A 21407-nucleotide genomic window follows, 5' to 3' on the forward strand; every position below is an offset into this window, starting at 1 on the left:
ACTAAGAATTCAATGCTGGATTAGTCCACCTGGATACAGTCAAGAGCAGACATGGCACCTTGGAAACAGTCAGTAGTGAGCGGGATACACCTGAGACGCTCTCCCAGAACCAGGAGAAAAGAAATTCACCCATAAAAACTGGGACCGAGGTGGGACTGGCAGGAAAAAAAGGAAGTGCAGCATGGGGGTCAAGAGCACGAGCTTCGGGATCACAGATGTGCACTTGAAGCTCAGCCCTAGTGCTTACTATGTGTGTGGACACGGACAAATCTTTCATCCGCAAAACAGTGACTCAGCGTGTTTGACCCAGGACTTAGCATTTTATTAGATGTTAAACCTTAGGTTTGGGGTGCTCAGTCGGTTAAGCGTCCGACTCATGATTTTGGCTCAGGTCATGATCTCAGGGTCATGGGATCGATCCCCACATCGGGCTCCATGCTCAGTGGGGAGTCTGCTTAGGATTCTCTCTCTCCCTCTCCCTCTGCCCCTTCCCCCTCTGCTCTCTTTCTCTCTCAAATGAATAAAAAAAAAAGACAAAAAACAAAAAACAAAAACCTTAGGCTTATTACTAAACTGATCTGTTTTTTTTTTTTAATCTGCAAAATGGGGATTATATTTATTTTTAGAGTTTTTGTATAGTTAAGATGAGACATCTACAAGGTGCTGACACTCCATTAGCATACAGTATTTACTCAATACACAGAACATGATGAACATATATGTCCAGGACCTGACCTGTTTCAAATTAATCATATTTCTGGAGCTTATGTATTTTAATGTGAAAGGCTGGAGTGACTAGAAGGTAAAAGGCATTTGTCCAAAGGATGTGTTCAATAATGTGAGACATGTAATTTGGCAGAAAATGAATGAGTTGGGAAGGCATATATGGCTTAAAATGTTTCATTTTCATAAATAAATCATGCATAGCAATTAAAACACTTACTAAATTACAATCATCATTTTGTATAAGCCAGAAACACCTGGATTTACTTAAAATGGAAAAAAGAAGCCAGTATATATATAAAAAAAAATCCAAAACATATACTGACATAGATTTGTTTGATCAGCATTCCTGGATCAACAAATAATCATTGGACACTAACTTTGCACTACTAGTCACTGAGGATTCAGTAGCAAATGAGACCGAGTCTTTTCCTCACGGACCTTACGTCCTCCTCCTGGGAGAGAGACAGAACCAACAAGGAAAGACCGGCATAATCACGGTGTGTTCATTACATTATTTTGCTGTATATCCACCAAATATTATTCCAGATAGTATTAACTGCTATGAAGAAAAATAAATCCAGGTTAATGGTATAGATAGTAACATGGGGTGGAGGGGTTGCAGAGGGGGCAATTTTTGGCTAAGTATTCAGAGAAGACAAGATCACATCTTTTTTTCTCTTTCCAAAACCCGTATGGTCTGAGGACAAAGTGGACGGCGCTGTAGGCTCTGCAAATAGTTTCACGAACTCAGTGTTATCACTGCCATGAAAATATCTATTATGACTGACATGCTTTGATATTCCTTAATCATTTTTTGAGATTTACCTTAAGGTATATTTCTCTCACCCAGAAAGCCTCCAATTATCATAGTAATGAAAATGTTTTATCAGTGTAGAAACTAATTTGACTTTATTGGCTTCTATTGCAAATGATGTATACGAACACTATGAAGGGGAATCCTGGTTAATGGTGAGTCACCAAATGTCACATTTAGCAATGTCGGTGTTTGCTGTTAGGACACTGGATCATAGGAAAATACATTTGACCCTTAAAAAAAATTCACTGAGCATAATCTCATCATTGATGATTCAGAAGCTCCTTAGGATCTTGTGGTGTCTCTCTCTGAATATCACTTGATGCCACTTGTGTGCTCGTGAGTAGTCATGACGAATTACATGGTAGACAGCAGAGAAAGGCCATGAATACATGTGGACCAGAGCAGAGAATTTGTGAAATCAGTTCCACAGGAAATAGAAATGAAGCAGTAAAAAGGTGAAAAAGAAAACAGAAGACCTACCTTCTTACCACAGTATCAAGTTATGCTGGCGGTTATATACATCATTGACTCTGTAAGCAGGGTCAGGGCTACCACGGCCCCCTCCTCGCACGTTCCTGGCCTATGGTGCAGTGGGGCTGAGCTGGCAGGAAAATGAGGAGGCATGTCCCCTTCTGATTGTGCCTATCTCAGATCACCTGTCCTGATCACATCACAGTGAGATGAGCTTGGTCTGATGCCACCTCAGGCCTTTGCCTTTCCTTCTGCCCCCTTGACTTGATTGTCATTGCCAATCTTTTTTGTTTGTTTTTTATCTCTAGTTCACACATGCTAGACACATCCCCTCAAACCCATGTGCCCTCCAAAACGTGTTTCAGGAAAGAACTCAATATAAAACCCTTTGTTCTTTGGAGTCTGTTTTCTTGTTTTCTGGGGTATTTGCATTTCAATCCTCAGCTTTCATTTTGTCTAGAAGAGCTATGTCTCTTGTTAAGGGTTTTCAGAAACTAACTGGGAAACGTGGTCTTTTCCCCTCATCCAAGGAGGGGAGGTAACAAATAATATTTATCGGCATCATCACCACTATGTACTTGCAAAGATCTTTCATATGCACCACCTTTCCAATATCCTAAGATGGCATCTATAAGCTGTCAACCACTTCACCTACTTTGAAGGCTTGCTATGGCTCTCGTAAAAATCCAAGATCCTTCCTTGTTCCAACATCCTATGGTTCATTAATTCCATAGAACTTTCCTGTAATCTTATTCTATCTAGTGCACAACCATAACTACTTATTTCCATACATTAACTCTTCAGTTTCAGTTTCATCCGCCAAGGATTTTGCTGGAAAGTGTGGAATACTTCTGACACTTTAAGAGGCACTTTTTGGATTCCGCGGGCAGATATTGGAGGATAAACGGCAGCGGGAGGGAGCCTGGCCATGGGGATTCTACACCCACGGTGAGCGACAGCATCACCTACTGGGGACGGGGCACAGACTCGCAGACCAGTAGCAGTTGGGGAAGGACTTTAGGGCAGCCCCTGGGACGGAAACCCGGAGCGGCGGGGTCGCGCCTGCGAACTGCAGCCCCCAGGACGGAAACCCGGAGCGGTGGGGTCGCGCACATGTGAACTGGGAGCGGCTGGTGGTTTTAGAAGCACAAAGGGCAGAGACGTGCTCCGACCGGGAGGCAGGACTGGGAGCACTGCGGAGGGGCGCACAACCCAGGACGCTGCAGTTTATAGCAGCACGGACAGAAACGGAGACAGTGTGGCCTGGAGAGCTCACTGAAGAACAGACTGCGGTCTCTCTGCTCTGAGGCAGTGAGTTGGAAACGGTCTCTTCTGCTCTGACTCATGGAAGAGATGCGGAAAGCCGCCAGGGAAAGGCACCAGAGAACAAAAGCCCCAAAGACTGATTCCCGCTGAGCCCATCCCCCGCCACAGGGGGGCAGGGCAACTCCGCCCGAACAGGGTTGCCTGAGTAACAGTGCGGCACGCCCCTCCCCCCAGAAAACAGGCTGGGAAAACAAGAGGCCAGCAACCCTAAGGGCCCAAGAAAACAGGTGCATCTTGCTTGGGTTCTGGTCAATAATTTGGACTCTATACATTCCCTCAAACATCCATCAACAGAATGACTAGGAGGAGGAGCCCCCAAAATAGAAAAGACTCAGAGATTATGACTTATGCTGCAGATTTACAAATGGATGCAGATATAACCAAGATGTCAGAGATGGAATTCAGGCTAGCAATTATGAAGACAATGGCTAGAATGGAGAAATCAATTAATGACAACATAGAGTCTCTAAGGGCAGAAATAAAAGGTGAATTGGCAGAACTTAAAAATGCTATCAATGAGATCCAATCCAATCTAGATAATCTAACAGCTAGGGTAACTGAGACAGAAGAGAGAATAAGCGACCTGGAAGACAATATAATAGATAAAAAGGGAAAAGAGGAGGCCAGGGAAAAACAACTCAGAATCCATGAAAATAGAATCAGAGAAATAAGTGACACCATGAAGCGTTCCAATGTCAGAATAATTGGAATCCCGGAGGGAGTGGAGAGAGAGAGAGGACTAGAAGATGTATTTGAGCAAATAGTAGCTGAGAACTTCCCTAATCTGGGGAATGAAACAAACATTAGAGTCCTAGAGGCAGAGAGCACCCCTCCTAAGATCAGGGAAAACAGGCCAACACCCCGGCATGTAATAGTAAAACTTGCAAATCTTAGAACCAAGGAAACCATCTTAAGGGCAGTTAGGGGGAAGAGATTCCTTACGTACAGAGGGAAGAACATCAGAATAACGTCAGACCTATCCACAGAGACCTGGCAAGCCAGAAAGGCCTGGCAAGACATATTCAGGGTACTAAACGAGAAGAACATGCAGCCAAGAATACTTTATCCGGCAAGGCTTTCATTTAGAATGGACGGAGAGATGAGAGCTTCCACGACCGGCAGAAACTGAAAGAATATGTGACCACTAAGCCGGCCCTGCAAGAAATATTAAGGGGGGTTCTATAAAAGGAGAAAGACCCCAAGAGTGATCTACAACAGAAATTTACAGGGACAATCTATAAAAACAACGTCTTCACAGGCAACATGATGACAATTAATTCATATCTTTCAATAATCACTCTCAATGTGAATGGCCTAAATGCTCCCATAAAACGGCACAGGGTTGCAGATTGGATAAAAAGACAGGACCCATCCATACGCTGTCTACAAGAGACTCATTTTGAACCTAAAGATACGTCCAGACTGAAAGTGAAGGGATGGAGATCCATCTTCCATGCCAGTGGACCTCAAAAGAAAGCTGGGGTGGCAATTCTTATATCAGACAAATTAGATTTTAAACTAAAGTCTGTAATAAGAGACACAGAAGGACACTATATCATTCTTAAAGGGTCTATCCAACAAGAAGATCTAACAATTGTAAATATCTATGCCCCCAACATGGGAGCAGCCATCTACATAAGCCAACTGTTAACCAAAATAAAGAGTCATATTGATAACAATACGTTAATTGTAGGAGACCTCAATACTCCACTCTCAGCAATGGACAGATCATCTAAGCAAAATATCAACAAGGAAACAAGAGCTTTGAATGATACATTGGACCAGATGGACCTCATAGATATTTACAGAACATTCCACCCTAAAACAACAGAATACTCATTCTTCTCGAATGCACATGGAGCTTTCTCCAGAATAGACCATATACTGGGTCACAAATCAGGTCTCAACCGATACCAAAAGATTGAGATTATTCCCTGCATATTCTCAGACCACAATGCTCTAAAACTGGAACTCAATCACAAGAAAAAATTTGGCAGAAATTCAAACACTTGGAAGCTAAAGACCACTCCGCTCAAGAATGTTTGGGTCAAGCAAGAAATCAAAGAAGATCTTAAACAATTCATGGAAATCAATGAGAACGAAAACACATCGGTCCAAAACCTATGGGATACTGCAAAGGCGGTCCTAAGGGGGAAATACATAGCCATCCAAGCCTCACTCAAAAAAATAGAAAAATCCCGAATTCACCAACTAACTCTACACCTTAAAGAACTAGAGAAAAAGCAACAAACGACGCCTAAGCCATGCATTAGAAGAGAAATAATTAAAATTAGAGCAGAAATCAATGAATTAGAAACCAGAAACACAGTAGATCAGACCAACGAAACTAGAAGTTGGTTCTTTGAAAGAATTAATAAGATCGATAAACCACTGGCCAGACTTATCCAAAAGAAAGGAGAAAGGACCCAAATTAATAAAATTATGAATGAAAGGGGAGAGATCACAACTAACACCAAGGAAATAGAAACAATTATTAGAAATTATTATCAACAACTATATGCTAATAAACTGAGCAATCTGGATGAAATGGAGGCCTTCCTGGAAACCTATAAGCTGCCAAGACCGAAACAGGAAGAAATTGACAACCTGAATAGGCCAATAACCAGTAACGAGATTGAAGCAGTGATCAAAAACCTCCCCAAAAACAAGAGTCCAGGGCCTGATGGATTCCCTGGGGAATTCTACCAAACATTCAAAGAAGAAATAATACCTATTCTACTGAAGCTGTTTCAAAAAATAGAAACAGAAAGAAAACTTCCAAACTCATTCTATGAGGCCAGCATTACCTTAATTCCCAAACGAGGCAAAGACCCCATCAAAAAGGAGAATTTCAGACTGATATCCCTGATGAATATGGATTCCAAAATCCTCAACAAAATCCTAGCTAATAGGATCCAACAATACATTAAAAGAATCATCCACCACGACCAAGTGGGATTTATCCCCGGGATGCAAGGGTGGTTCAACATTCACAAATCAATCAATGTGATAGAACACATTAATAAGAGGAGGGAGAAGAACCATATGGTCCTCTCAATTGATGCAGAAAAAGCATTCGACAAAATACAACATCCTTTCCTGATTAAAACTCTCCAGAGTATAGGGATAGAGGGAACATTCCTCAAGTTCATAAAATCCATCTATGAAAAACCCACAGTGAATATCATCCTCAATGGGGAAAAGCTGAGAGCCTTTCCCTTAAGATCAGGAACACGGCAAGGATGCCCGCTCTCGCCACTGTTGTTCAACATAGTCCTAGAAGTCCTAGCAACAGCAATCAGACAACAAAAAGAAAGAAAAGGTATTCAAATTGGCAAAGAAGAAGTCAAACTCTCTCTTTTCGCAGACGACATGATACTTTATGTGGAAAACCCAAAAGACTCCACCCCCAAATTACTAGAACTCATCCAGCAATTCAGTAATGTAGCAGGATACAAAATCAATGCACAGAAATCAGTTGCTTTCTTACACACTAACAACGCAACTGTAGAAAGAGAAATTGGAGAAATGATTCCATTTACAATAGCACCAAAAACCATAAGATACCTCGGAATAAACCTAACCAAAGAGGTCAAGGATCTATACTCTAGGAACTACAAAACACTCATGAAAGAAATTGAAGAAGACACAAAAAGATGGAAAAATATTCCATGCTCATGGATCGGAAGAATAAACATTGTTAAAATGTCTATGCTACCCAGAGCAATCTATACCTTCAATGCCATCCCGATCAAAATTCCAATGACATTTTTCAAAGTGCTGGAACAAACAATCCTAAAATTTGCATGGAATCAGAAAAGACCCCAAATCGCCAAGGAAATGTTGAAAAAGAAAAACAAAGCTGGGGGGCATCACGTTGCCCGATTTCAAGCTATATTACAAAGCTGTGATCACCAAGACAGCATGGTACTGGCACAAAAACAGACATATAGACCAATGGAACAGAATAGAGAACCCAGATATGGACCCTCAACTTTACGGTCAAATAATCTTTGACAAAGCAGGAAAAAACATGCAATGGAAAAAGACAGTCTCTTCAACAAATGGTGCTGGGAAAATTGGACAGCCACATGCAGAAGAATGAAACTCGACCATTCTCTAACACCATTCACCAAGATAAACTCAAAGTGGATGAAAGACCTCAATGTGAGACAGGGAATCCATCAAAATCCTAGAAGAGAACATAGGCAGTAACCTCTTTGACATCGGCCACAGCAACTTCTTTCAAGATACATCTCCAAAAGCTAGTGAAACAAAAGCAAAAATGAACTTTTGGGATGTCATCAAGATAAAGTTTCTGCACAGCAAAGGAAACAGTCAACAAAACAAAGAAGAGGCAACCCACAGAATGGGAGAAGATATTTGCAAATGACACTACAGATAAAGGGCTGGTATCCAAGATCTATAAAGAACTTCTCAAACTCAACACCCAAAAAACAAATAATCAAGTCAAAAAGTGGGCCAAAGATATGAAAAGACACTTCTCTGAAGAAGACATACAAATGGCTAACAGATACATGAAAAATTGTTCATCATCATTAGCCATCAGGGAAATCCAAATCAAAACCACACTGAGATACCACCTTACACTAGTTAGAATGGCCAAAATGGACAGGGAAAGAAACAACAAATGTTGGAGAGGTTGTGGAGAAAGGGGAACCCTCTTACACTGTTGGTGGGAATGCAAGTTGGTACAGTCACTTTGGAAAACAGTGTGGAGGTTCCTCAAAAATTTAAAAATAGAGCTACCCTATGACCCAGCATTTGCACTCCTGGGTATTTACCCCAAAGACACAGATGTAGTGAAAAGAAGGGCCATATGCACCCCAATGTTCATAGCAGCAATGTCCGCAATAGCCAAACTATGGAAAGAGCCGAGATGCCCTTCAACAGATGAATGGATAAAGAAGATGTGGTCCATATATACAATGGAATCTTACTCAGCCATCAGAAAAGATGAATACCCAACTTTTACATCAACATGGATGGGACTGGAGGAGATTATGCTAAGTGAAATAAGTCAAGCAGAGAAAGTCAATTATCATATGGTTTCACTTATTTGTGGAACATAAGGAATAACATGGAGGACATTAGGAGAAGGAAGGGAAAAATGGGCGGGGGGAATTGGAGGGAGAGATGAACCATGAGAGATTATGGACTCTGAGAAACAAACAGGGTTTTAGAGGGGAGGGGGGAGGGGGTATTGGTTAGCCCGGTGATGGGTATTAAGGAGGGCACGTACTGCATGGAGCACTGGGTGTTATACGAGAACAATGGATCGTGGATCACCACATCAAAAACTAATGATGTATTGTATGGTGACTAACATAACATAATAAAATTAAAAAAAAAAAAAAAAAAAGAGGCACTTTTTCCAAGACCTGTATGCTCAACAATACACCTCCTCTGGCATCACTCTGGATGCATGGTAAGTTCACCTGTTCTGAGCAGGGCCAAAAACTCCGTGGGAACTCTGACTTGGGCAGTCATACATATATGCCTTTACACAACATTAACAGAGGATGTTTGTCCACAGTTGTACCACTTTGGGCATCATCATACCCACCGCGTTCAGGTCTGACAATGGACAGCAGGTGGCGTTCTCGATTTAGGATTCCAGCTCCTAAGCAAGGGAAAATTTCAGGTGCATTTAAAAATTTTTTATATATTTTTTTGTCTGCCAAGCCAGAAATGTACTCCATTTTCTTTAGTCAGGTTTATTTGCTTCCTACTGTGTTACTTCAATTGGGTAATAGTCAACCCGACATTTCCCCTGGCTACGTTCTTTCCTAGAGCAGAGAATGATGTTTGAGATTTACCAGAGTTTGGGAGTTGAAAGTGCAGGTCTGGCAGACGACAGAAATGCTGCGTGCACATGCAAAGCTGCTTGTCCCTGCTAATCGCTCCAAGTGGCCTCGTGCAGACACCTCCTTGGCCGGGGGCATGTTTACACTCGGAGCAGAGACAGCTGGTGTCCCTGTCTGAGGCAAGGATGCCCAGAGGAGGGAGCCAGAAAAGTTTCCCAGAAGCCTGGGTGGAGTTGGGGTGACAGGCTTGTCCTGGGATGGAGCCCACGTTGGGCTCAGCGGAGAGTCTGCTTCTCCCTCTCCCTCTGCCTCTCCCCCTGCTTGTGCTCTCACATGCCCTCCCTCTCAAATAAATAAATAAAATCTTTAAAAAAAAAAAAAAGAACTGAAAACTGGATTCTGCCACTGCAACAGAGACTTGCCACCTGGGATGAAGGGTAGCTAGAAAACACTCAGAGGAAGGGGAGGCAGACAGGATGCTCCAGTCCCTCTTTGTTGGCTCCCTCAAGTGCCGCCCACTGGCAGAGCCTGGTTGGGAGTGGGGGGTGGGGGGACTTGCAGTTCCAGTCCCTGTCCCACTGGGCAGGGTGTAGAGACAACAGCTGATTGGCTGGCACACTCACAGGACTTCATTCCCCCACCCCAGGGGCTCATCAGGTGTGAGCAGAACGAAAGCGCCATGGGACTGAGGTATTGGTTCTCTATCCTGTGGCTTCAGCCTAGAGGGGAGAATGTGGTCAGTTGACCCATTTCTTTTTATTGCTCCAATATGACATAAAATTTCACAAAAAGTAGCGTAACTCTTTTTCGCTTGGATAATCAAGTAAAATTTCCTCAAGCTGTCTTTTCCCTCCACCCCACCCCACGGGTACATCCTCCTGTTTCTTAGCATGGTTTCGCTTTTCATGAAAATCAGATATAAGAGTAGGAAAAGTGTGTCAAAATGTCATCGTGGGTCTTTTGTTAAATGGAAATGGAAATGCTGAATTGAATTAATGCACTTTAAAACTAGACATAGCTACTAGACTTTCAACAGCTTTCGTTATGATGGTAACGTCTCTGTTGTCAGATCCAATAAATTTGACACACATTGGCATTCTTTGTTAGAATGTTGACTTATGCAATTTTTTCTTTTTTTAAATCAAGAAAAGTAGAGGTGGAAGAGACTAGGGAGGTTTGGGTCTAAAGGAGAGAAAATAGAAGTGAATGGAGAATTATTTTGAAGACCACTTGGTCACTGCTTTTCACCTAGGAAATGCATTTATTTAGGACAATAAGCTTCAGTGGGCTAGCACCAATCAGAACTGTGGGGTGGCTGGAAGTTAGGAAGGTGGGTGGTTGGTGAAGGAAAGATATCAAACTAGAAATACTTAAGATGGAGGTTGGGCTGGGTATTAAGTATTGGCAATATGTCTCCTCCTGTGTTCTTTCTCATATTTCACAGGCCAGAAGCTTGGAAACTACATTTCCTACTTTCTCCCTTGCTAGGAGTGTTCTCCATAAACTTTATCTATCTATCTATCTATCTATCTATCTATCTATCTATCTATCTATCATCTATCGAGCGAGAGTGGGGGAAGGGGAAGGGGCAGAAGGAGAGAGAGAATCCCAAGCAGACTCCATGCCCAGCACAGAGCCCAATGTGGGGCTCGATCCCACAACCCTGAGATCATGACCTGAGCCGAAATCAAGAGTCAGATATTCAACCTACTGAGCCACCCAGGTGTCTCTTTAAAGATTTGTTTATTTATTTGAGAGAGAGAGTGGGGGGGAGGGGCAGAGGGAGAGGGAGAGAGAATCCCAAGCCAACTTCGTGTGGAACTTGGAGCCTGGTGGGCTCCCTCCCAGGACTCTGAGCTCACAACCTGAGCCAAAACCAACTGTGCCACCCAAGAGCCTCTCCATATACTTTAAATTCCACCAGTAGGATGAACTCACTTGGTATTTGGAAAGTGGAAGGGTGAGAGGAGCCATTTCATTTCTTCTTTGGAAGTCATGGTTCTGGTTTTGCACAACATGCGTTACTAGCAGCTTTTAGCCCTGACATCGTTTTTGCCTCAGATCTATGAAGGATCATCTATGAGACCTGAAGCAGTTGTCCGAAGGTACTTGACTTAGGGCAACATCAGCTCTTAACTCTCTGGCAGCAAGCCTGACAGTCATGGTGGTCCCTGGACTTTCTCAACTTTGGATTCCACTGGTTTTATAAGCACCTACTTCCCTCTATCCGATCCTTCCTGCTTGCCCTACTAGAGCCGTCTCTGCTTTCCTGAGCAAACACATACTGGTTCAGAGGTGTGGGGGGAGCACCAGTCCATCATTAGGCATGTTCTACCATGAAGTCATTTTCTCCGACACATTAGTCTTATCTCACCATGTTTACCAGCTAGACAAGTTTCAAGAGGCTCAAGAGATTATATTTTCTATATTTCTTGATAATAAAATTTAGGTTCAGACAAATTTAAGAAATTCAGAAACCTCTTGATCCTGGTACAGAAATAAAATATCCTTATGATATCTTTAATATATGGCTGAGGTGACAATGAGGAAGAAATGAGTACCTTTTTCTGCTGGTGTGAGCCAGGCAATACAAGTCAGAAACAAGCAGAGGCTGCTTCTTGCCTGCAGATGACATTAACTGAGAGTCACTTTTTATGCAGTAGATCTGACTCAAGTCCTTTATGAAATGTGAAATTTAATATTCACCCCTGGAATGAAGATTCATCTCTTTAAAAGCTGTTCACTATCTCACTCAAGGTGTTAGTACTCACATGGGATGGATTGAGATGGCTACATCCATTCCGTCTTCCCAGGGGCTCTTGATCTGTAGGAAAAGAATTTAGTCCCTGAAACTTTAAATTGTTTTGAACGGTACTTGTCACAAATGGACTTTTTCTCTTTTCTCTACTTCCCACTCTTTATCCTTTTTTAAAAAGGCTTTAATCTGTCTTAAATATGCATCATTGTATGAATTTATAAATATAAGATAATTTTATAAATTGCAGATGGTTAAATGGGTGCTTTCTTGTTATTTCTGATTCACCATTTCTTGAACAAGTTCTTCCCTTGTGAATGCTGAAAAGTAAAAGGATCTGTTAGCATTGTTCACCAGAATAACAGTTTGGATGGAGGCCACCTAATCTACCTGGTTATGGCATCTCTGGAGCAAGAACTATGCTGAACCATGCAGACCAAATCTTTAATCAGGTTTATTTGCTGGACCAGGTCCATTCATTTTGGTAATAGATTTGGTGTCAGAGCTGAGAGGTATTGATTGATCATACCTACTGTCTGCTTTTTTTAAGTGTTATCACCAGGTTATCTTATTGGTTGGTCAGGATAATACTGTGAGGTAATTAGAACAAGTCATAGCATGCCCCATTTGACCACGTTGTTAAGAGACACACTTTTCTCTACAGCCGTGAGAGCTAGGTATATCAGTTTGGTGAAGACCAGAGTTAATGTGGAGTCTGCCCGGCACTTTTGGTATGGCCTGAGTCATCCTTGGGACAAGTCAAGTAAGACAAAAAAGAAAAACCTAAAACCTTCAAGAAAATCGGGGATCAAACATTTCCCCAAAATTTAGAAGTCTAAAAAGTGAAGAGAATAATTTTATCCTAGCACTTAAAGAGTTATTTAACTATAATCTCTACCCAGGCTTCCAAGCCCCTGATCAAGGACCACAGCCACCAAGAACCTCGGTGACTCTACAAGCCCCACCTTTCTGCCCCTCTCCATAGCCCTACAGCACCAATGAGCACGCAATGGATGTGGGTGGGCTGATGCAGGTGCTTCAAATGGTTCCTTATTTTTCTGAGTGTCTTGTCTCACTTCCTTGACTAAGCTGAAATAGGCTTGGACAGATACTATGTGCTGGAGAGCCACACACAACCACCATGGCCATCCTACCTGGCTGCCCAGCTCCCTAGAGGCTGACTCAGGACACTCTGTGGCCATTTCTGACCCTTTCCAGTTTTCCCTGGCATATCCAAAACAATTCCTGCTCAGGGAAGGCAAACAGGCAATCTCCCTGTGAGGCAGTGTCCCGTTTCCACACCCACAACTACCACCCTCTTCGGCCTAACACACACATGAATGAGAAGAGGATTGTTCACTCCTGGGCCTGGGAAGATGGAATGGATGGAAAGCTTACGTCAGGTCAGCGTAGCAACCCCGGAGGAAAGGAACATCTCTGTCCTGTGACAGTGTTAGGATTCCCAGGGAAACTCTCTCACTGGCCTGGTGTGGGGGACACACTCACTGCTGTTACCAATCACTGGGCTCGGGGCTGGTGCTGTGATTCTCCAGGCAGGCTATGAGGAACCACCATTGGTAGCCCCACCAGAAACACGACTGAGGCAAAGCAGTTCTCCAAAGAAAGAGGCTGCTGTTGATGCCCACATCAAGTGTCTACTATGGTGATTTTTCTCAAATGTTAACGTATCATTTGTGCAGCAGAATTCCTCCCACTAATAAAGGAAACGATGAGGAGAATAAATATTTGACCCCATATATGTATGTGTATATATATATGTATATATACACACCTCTGCACAATTATCTACTGGCAAACTGTGTCTGGGCAAGTAGTGGAAGAGTCAGAAGCCATCCTCTTTGACAGAAACACACAGGGAGGCATCCTACATGGCCATTTCAGTCCTTGGTATTATGCCTGATTGAAGCCAACATTATCTGTCACTCAGTTTCAGGAACATCTGACACACCTTTTCATGCTGAGAGCTAATTGCCCTATTTTCAAACCTGGAACTGTCCCTCTTATGATATTTTTCCAATCGCAGTGATATATTTGTCTAGCCAGCAAGCACTGCCAAAGCCATAGCTATTCTGGAGAGGAGTCAGGGTAGGTAACGGAGGAATTATTCAGCAATACAGTAAACAAAAGGAAATTCTCTCTGAATCAAAAGTTCCAAAGCAATAGCATACTTTCTTTAATAACATATATAATAGGAGCAAGATGGCGGAGGAGTAGGAGACCTGGATTTCGTCTCCTCTCAGGAATTCAGCTGGATAGGGATCAAACCATTCTGAACACCTACAAACTCAACAGGAGATCGAAGAAAAGAATAGCAACAACTCTCTGAACAGAAAAGCGACCACTTTCTGGAAGGTAGGACGTGCGGAGAAGTGAATCCGAGGCGATATTCGGGAGGATAGACGGCGGGGGAGGGGCCTCCGTTGGCCGCTTCTGGCAAGTGATAGAGCCGCAGAGCGCAAAATCGGAACTTTTAGAAGTCGGGTCCGCTGAGGGACGTCACTCCAGTGGCTAAGCGGGGGGTGGAACTCTCGCAGGACAGTGTGGTCTCAGGACCCTCGGGGTCACAGAAAGACCGGGGGTGCCTGAGTGCGGCAGAGCTCCCAGGTACCGGAGCAGGGAAGCCGGCTGGAGAGACGGAGCCGAGGCACGGGCTCTTAGCTCGGGGTTGCCATAAACTGTGATCCGGAGCACAGTTGGGCCACTGCTCCTCCAGCAGGGACCCAACAAGCGGCAGATCCGGGGAGACTCCCCTCCCTCCCCCGGGAGGAGCGGTGCGGGAGCGCACCGCAGGGATCTGCTGGGCTTAGAGACTCCACACGGGGTCGGGTGCCAGAGATAGAAACGCGCGGTCACAGGCCGGGTGAGCACGGAGTGCGGCCGGAGACCGGGGAGATGGGAGTGACTTACTGCTTTTCTCTGGGGGCGCACTGAGGAGTGGGGCCTCGAGTTCTTGGCTCCTCCGGGGCGGATATTGGGAGGCCGCCATTTTCACTCTCAGCGTCCAAAGCTGTACAGAAAGCTTGCAGGGAACAAAAGCTCCTGAGTGCAAACTCGAGCAGATTACAGCCCAGACCGGGCAAGGGCGGGGCAATTCCACCTCCGGCAAAGACATTTGGGAACCATGGCAACAGGCACCTCCCCCAAAAGATCAGCGAGAACAGCCAGCCAAGACCAAGTTTACACATCAATGAGAACGGCAGAACTCCAGCGCTAGGTGAATACTGCACATAGAGTCCATGGCTTTTTTACCATGATTTTTTAGTCTTTCAAAGTTAATTTTTTTTTAACTGTCTTTTTTTTTTTCCCTTTTTCAACCAACATCTTATCAATCCCTTTTTTAAAAAACATTTTTATTTTTCATTTTTAGAGTCATATTCTATCCCTTCATAGTAGTTGCCCGTATTTTTGGCATATATATATATATAAGTTGTTCTCTCTTTAAAATTTTGAGATAGTTTCTTCCAACAGATCAAAGTACACCCTAAATCTTTAGAGTATGGTTTTTTTCTACTCCCCTGCCTGATCACATTTTTTTAAAATCCTCTTCTTTCTTTTTTCAAACAACTTCTTATCAATTCCTTTTATAAAATTTTTTATAATTTTCATCTTTACAGTCATATTCCCTCCCTTCATCATATCAAACCTTATTTTTGTACATATATACGTTTTTCTTTCTTTAAAATTTTGGGAGGCACTTTCTTCTAACAGACCAAAATACACCCAAAATCTACTGTGTGGCACTGATCTATGTACCAGCCTGATCATATTTGATCAGATACTGCTTTTTTTTGTTTTGTTCTGTTTTTGTTTGTTTTTCTCTTTCTCTTTTTCTTTTTTTTTTCTTTTTCTTTTTTCTCTTTTTCCCTTTCTTTTCCCCCTGCTTCAGGTCTTTTCTGATTTGTTTAGAGTATATTTTCTGGGGACGTTGTTACCCTGTTAGCATTTTGTTCTCTCATTAATCTATTCTCCTCTGGACAAAATGACAAGACGGAAAAAATCACCTCAACAAAAAGAACAAGTGGTAGTACCAACTGCCAGGGACCTACTCAATATGGACATTAGTACGATGTCAGATCTAGAGTTCAGAATCATCACTTTAAAGATACTAGCTGGGCTTGAAAAAAGCATGGAAGTTATTAGAGAAACCCTCTCTGGAGAAATAAAAGAACTAAAATCTAACCAAGTCGAAATCAAAAAGGCTATTAATGAGGTGCAATCAAATATGGGGGCACTAACTGCTAGGATAAATGAGGCAGAAGAGAGAATCAGTGATATAGAAGACCAAATGATGGAAAATAAAGAAGCTGAGAAAAAGAGAGATAAACAACTACTGGATCACGAGGGCAGAATTCGAGAGATAAGCGATACCATAAGACAAAACAACATTAGAATAATTGGGATCCCAGAAGAAGAAGAAAGAGAGAGAGGGGCAGAAGGTATACTGGAGCAAATATAGCAGAGAACTTCCCTAATTTGGGGAAGGAAACAGGCATCAAAATCCAGGAAACACAGAGAACCCCTCTCAAAATCAATAAAAATAGCTCAACACCCCAACATCTAATAGTAAAACTTACGAGTCTCAGAGACAAAGAGAAAAATCCTGAAAGCAGCTCAGGAGAAGAGATATGTAACCTGCAATGGTAGAAACATTAGATTGGCAACAGACCTATCCACAGAGACCTGACAGGCCAGAAAGGACTGGCAGGATATATTCAGAGCACTAAATGAGAAAAATATGCCAGCCAAGAATACTATATCCAGCTAGGCTGTCATTGAAAATAGAAGGAGAAATAAAAAGCTTTTAGGACAAACAAAAACTAAAGGAATTTGCAAACACGAAACCAGTCCTACAAGAAATCTTGAAAGGGGTCCTCTAAGCAAAGAGAGAGCCTAAAAGCAACATAGACCAGAAAGGAACACAGACAATATACAGTAACAGTCACCTTACAGGCAATACAATGGCACTAAATTCCTATCTTTCAATAGTTACCCTGAATGTAAATGGGCTAAATGCCCCAATCAAAAGACACAGGCTATCAGATTGGATAAAAAAACAAGACCCATCGATATGCTGTCTGCAAGAGACTCATTTTAGACCCAAAGACACCCCCAGATTGAAAGTGAAGGCGTGGAAAACTATTTACCATGCTAATGGACACCAAAAGAAAGCTGGGGTGGCAATCCTTCTATCAGACAAATTAGATTTTAAACCAAAGACTGTAATAAGATGTGAGGAAGGACACTATATCCTACTTAAAGGGTCTATCCAACAAGAATATCTAACAATTGTAAATATCTATGCCCCTAATATGGGAGCAGCCAGTTATATAAGCCAATTAATAACAAAAGCAAAGAAACACATCGACAACAATACAACAATAGTGGGGGACTTTAACACCCCCCTCACTGAAATGGACAGATCATCTAAGCAAAAGATCAACAAGGAAATAAAGACTTTAAATGACACACTGGACCAAATGGACTTCACAGACATATTCAGAACATACCATCCCAGAGCAATGGAATATACATTCTTCTCTAGTGCCCATGGAACATTCTCCAAAATCGATCACATCCTAGGTCATAAAGCAGGTCTCAACTGGTACCAAAAGATTGGGATCATTCACTGCCTCTTTTCAGACCACAATGCTTTGAAACTAGAACTCAATCACAAGAGGAAAGTCAGAAAGAACTCAAATACATGGAGGCTAAAGAGCATCCTACTGAAGAATGAATGGGTCAACCAGGAAATTAAAGAAGAATTTAAAAAATTCATGGAAACCAATGAAAATGAAAACACAACTGTTCAAAATCTTTGGGATGCAGCAAAGGCAGTCTTAAGAGGAAAGTATATAGCAATACAAGCCTTTCTCAAGAAACAAGAAAGGTCTCAAGTACACAACCTAACCCTACACCTAAAGGAGCTGGAGAAAGAACAGCAAATAAAGCCTAAACCCAGCAGGAGAAGAGAAATAATAAAGATCAGAGCAGAAATCAATGAAATAGAAACTAAAAGAACAGTAGAACAGATCAACGAAACTAGGAGCTGGTTCTTTGAAAGAATTAACAAGATTGATAAACCCCTGGCCAGACTTATCAAAAAGAAAAGAGAAAGGACCCAAATGAACAAAATCATGAATGAAAGAGGAGAGATCACAACCAACACCAAAGAAATACAAACAATTATAAGAACATATTATGAGCAACTATATGCCAACAAATTAGACACTCTGGAAGAAATGGATGCATTCCTAGAGACATACGAACTACCAAAACTGAACCAGGAAGAAATAGACAACCTGAACAGACCCATAACCACTAAGGAAATTGAAGCAGTAATCAAAAATCTCCCAAGAAACAAGAGCCCAGGGCCAGATGGCTTCCCAGGGGAATTCTTCCAAACATTTAAAGAAGAATTAATACCTATTCTTCTGAAACTGTTCCAAAAAATAGAAATGGAAGGAAAACTTCCAAACTCATTTTATGAGGCCACCATTACCTTGATCCCCAAACCAAACAAAGACCCCATCAAAAAGGAGAATTACAGGCCAATATCCCTGATGAACATAGATGCAAAAATTCTCACGAAAATACTAGCCAATAGGATCCAACAGTACATTAAAAGGATTATTCACCACAACCAAGTGGGGATTTATTCCTGGGCTGCAACGTTGGTTCAACATCTGCAAATCAATTAATGTGATACAATACATTAATAAAAGAAAGAACAAGAACCATATGATCCTCTCAATAGATGCAGAAAAAGCATTTGACAAAGTACAGCATCCTTTCTTGATTAAAACTCTTCACACTGTAGGGATAGAGGGTACATACCTCAATATCATAAAAGCCATCTATGAAAAATCCACAGTGAATATCATTCTCAATGGGCAAAAACTGAGAGCTTTCCCCCTAAGGTCAGGAGCACAGCAGGGATGTCCACTATCACCACTGCTAATCAACATAGTAGTAGAAGTCCTAGCCACAGCAATCAGACAACAAAAAGAAAAGACATCCGAATCAACACAGTAGTCAAACGCTCACTCTTTGCAGATGATATGATACTTTATGTGGAAAACCCAAAAGACTCCACCCCAAAACTGCTAGAACTCACACAGGAATTCAGTAAAGTGGCAGGATATAAAATGAATGCACAGATATCAGTTGTATTTCTATACATCAACAACAAGACAGACGAAAGAGAAATTAAGGAGTCAATCCCATTTACAATTGCACCCAAAACCATAAGATACCTAGGAATAAATCTAACCAAAGAGGCAAAGAATCTGTACTCAGAAAACTACAGAATACTCATGAAAGAAATTGAGGAAGACACAAAGAAATGGAAAAACGTTCCACGGTCATGGAATGGAAGAACAAATATTATTAAAATGTCTATGTTACCTAGAGCAATCTACACAGTTAATGCAATCCCTATCAAAATACCATCAACTTTTTCAAAGAAATGGAACAAATAATCCTAAAATTTGTATGGAACCAGAAAAGACCCTGAATAGCCAGAGGAATGTTCAAAAAGAAACACAAAGCTGGTGGTATCACAGTTCCGGACTTCAAGCTCTATTACAAAGCTGTCATCATCAAGACAGTATGGTACTGGCACAAAAACAGACACATAGATCAATGGAACAGAATAGAGAGCCCAGAAATGGACCCTCAACTCTATGGTCAACTAATCTTCGGCAAAGCAGGAAAGAATGTCCAGTGGAAAAAAGACAGTCTCTTCAACAAATGGTGTTGGCAAAATCGGCAGCCACATGCAGAGGAATGAAACTGGACCATTTCCTTACAGCACACACAAAAATAGACTCAAAATGGATGAAAGACCTAAATGTGAGACAGGAATCCATCAAAATCCTTGAGGAGAACACAGGCAGCAACCTCTTCAAACTCAGCCGCAGCAACTTCTTCCTAGACACATCACCAAAGGCAAGGGAAGCAAGGCAAAAATGAACTGTTGGGGGACTTCATCAAGATAAAAAGCTTTTGCACAGCAAAGGAAACAGTCAACAAAACCAAAAGACAACCGACAGAATGGGAGAAGATATTTGCAAATGACATATCAGATAAAGGGCTAGTATCCAAAATCTATAAAGAACTTATCAAACTCAACACCCAAAGAACAAAGAATCCAATCAAGAAATGGGCAGAAGACATGAACAGACATTTTTCCAAAGAAGACATCCAAATGGCCAACAGACACATGAAAAAGTGCTCAACATCGCTCGGCATCAGGGAAATCCAAATCAAAACCTCAATGAGATACCACCTCACACCAGTCAGAATGGCTAAAATGAACAAGTCAGGAAACGACAGGTGTTGGCAGGGATGCGGAGAAAGGGGAACCCTCCTACACTGTTGGTGGGAATGCAAGCTGGTGCAGCCACTCTGGAAAACAGTATGGAGGTTCCTCAAAAAGTTGAAAATAGAGCTACCATACAATCCAGCAATTGCACTACTGGGTATTTACCCCAAAGATACAAATGTAGGGACCCGAAGGGGTACGTGCGCCCCGATGTTTATAGCAGCAATGCCACAATAGCCAAACTGTGGAAAGAGCCAAGATGTCCATCAACAGATGAACGGATAAAGAAGAAGTGGTATATATATACAATGGAATATTATGCAGCCATCAAAAGGAATGAGATCTTGCCATTTGCAACGACGTGGATGGAACTGGAGGGTATTATGCTGAGCGAAATAAGTCAAACAGAGAAAGACATGTATCATATGACCTCACTGATATGAGGAATTCTTAATCTCAGGAAACAAACTGAGGGTTGCTGGAGTGGGGTTGGGTGGGAGGGATGAGGTGACTGGGTGGTAGACACTGGGGAGGGTATATGCTCTGGTAAGCACTGTGAATTGTGCAAGACTGTTGAATCTCAGATCTGTACCTCTAACAAATAATGCAATATATGTTAAAAAAAAAAAAGAAGATAGCAGGAGGGGAATAATGAAGGGGGGGAAATCGGAGGGGGAGACGAACCATGAGAGACGATGGACTCTGAAAAACAAACTGAGGGTTCTAGAGGGGAGGGGGATGGGAGGATGGGTTAGCCTGGTGATGGGTATTAAGGAGGGCACGGTCTGCATGGAGCACTGGGTGTTATGCACAAACAATGAATCATGGAACACTACATCTAAAACTAATGATGTAATGTATGGTCATTAACATAACAATAAAAAATAAATATCTTTCAACTCTAAAAAGAAAATAACATATATAATAATAAAAATGGTTTGCTATCCATTTTTAATCTTCATGAAATGAATCCACTCAATCATGGAAGTTATACAGAAACTGCTTACTACAAATAATACAATGAATACATTACAGAAATAATTGAGAACCCAAGTGAAGTAGAGCAGTATTCTATACCAATGCTTCTTCATAGCCAGATTAAAAAAAAAAAAAAAAAAACAATCTATAGGTAAGACACAA

The 21407-nt window shown here is 41.9% G+C and overlaps 1 long non-coding RNA gene across 1 annotated transcript in view; it reads right to left on the reverse strand.

Moving 5' to 3' along the window:
* LOC118541280 (uncharacterized) overlaps positions 1-21407 on the reverse strand; it is a 61758-nt gene that overhangs the window by 20577 nt on the left and 19774 nt on the right. The window contains exons 2-3 of the long non-coding RNA XR_004920034.2: positions 11940-11992; positions 11730-11790 (exon numbers count right to left, since the gene is read on the reverse strand). This is a non-coding gene — a long non-coding RNA (uncharacterized LOC118541280). The remainder of the gene's footprint in view (positions 1-11729; positions 11791-11939; positions 11993-21407) is intronic.

Source organism: Halichoerus grypus, chromosome 13, assembly GCF_964656455.1.
Source record: "Halichoerus grypus chromosome 13, mHalGry1.hap1.1, whole genome shotgun sequence".
Lineage (NCBI taxonomy): Eukaryota > Metazoa > Chordata > Mammalia > Carnivora > Phocidae > Halichoerus > Halichoerus grypus.